This window comes from Pongo pygmaeus, chromosome 2 (assembly GCF_028885625.2).
Source record: "Pongo pygmaeus isolate AG05252 chromosome 2, NHGRI_mPonPyg2-v2.0_pri, whole genome shotgun sequence".
Classification (NCBI taxonomy): Eukaryota; Metazoa; Chordata; class Mammalia; order Primates; family Hominidae; genus Pongo; species Pongo pygmaeus.
In genome coordinates this window covers 13946653-13947421 of record NC_085930.1, presented here as the reverse complement: position 1 = coordinate 13947421, position 769 = coordinate 13946653, and the positions used below count along the sequence as shown (strand labels likewise).

The following is a 769-nucleotide window of genomic DNA, read 5'->3' as shown; positions in this document are numbered from 1 at the left end:
CTAGGGAGTGCCAGACAGTGGGCGCAGGTCAGTGGCTGAGTGCACCATGCGCCAGCCGAAGCAGGGGCGAGGCATTGCCTCACTCGGGAGGCTCAAGGGGTCAGGGAGTTCCCTTTCCAGGGGTGACAGACGGCACCTGGAAAGTCGGGCCACTCCCACCCGAATACTGTGCTTTTCCGACGGGCTTAGGAAACGGTGCCCCAGGAGAGTATAGCCCGCACCTGGCTCAGAGGGTCCTGCGCCCACGGAGTCTCGCTGATTGCTAGCACAGCAGTCTGAGATCAAACAGCAAGTCGGCAGCGAGGCTGGGGGAGGGGCGCCCGCCATTGCCCAGGCTCGCTTAGGTAAACAAAGCAGCCTGGAAGCTTGAACTGGGTGGAGCCCACCACAGCTCAAGGAGGCCTGCCTGCCTCTGTAGGCTCCACCTCTGGGGGCAGGGCACAGACAAAAAGACAGCAGTAACTTCTGCAGACTTAAATGTCCGTGTCTGACAGCTTTGAGGAGAGCAGTGGTTCTCCCAGCACGCAGCTGGAGATCTGAGAACGGTCAGACTGCCTCCTCAAGTGGGTCCCTGACCCCTGACCCCCGAGCAGCCTAACTGGGAGGCACCCCCCAGCAGGGGCAGACTGACACCTCACACGGCCGGCCAGGTACTCCAACAGACCTGCAGCTGAGGGTCCTGTCTGTTAGAAGGAAAACTAACAAACAGAAAGGACATCCACACCAAAAACCCATCTGTACATCACCATCATCAAAGACCAAAAGTAGA

At 59.3% G+C, this 769-nt stretch overlaps 1 protein-coding gene and 1 long non-coding RNA gene across 7 annotated transcripts in view; both read right to left on the bottom strand.

The window, feature by feature from the left end:
• The window catches only part of GBE1 (1,4-alpha-glucan branching enzyme 1), a 278483-nt gene that overhangs the window by 85876 nt on the left and 191838 nt on the right, over nt 1-769 (bottom strand). The gene's annotated exons all lie outside the window — the stretch shown is intronic.
• The window catches only part of LOC134739145 (uncharacterized), a 37972-nt gene that overhangs the window by 37043 nt on the left and 160 nt on the right, over nt 1-769 (bottom strand). The gene's annotated exons all lie outside the window — the stretch shown is intronic.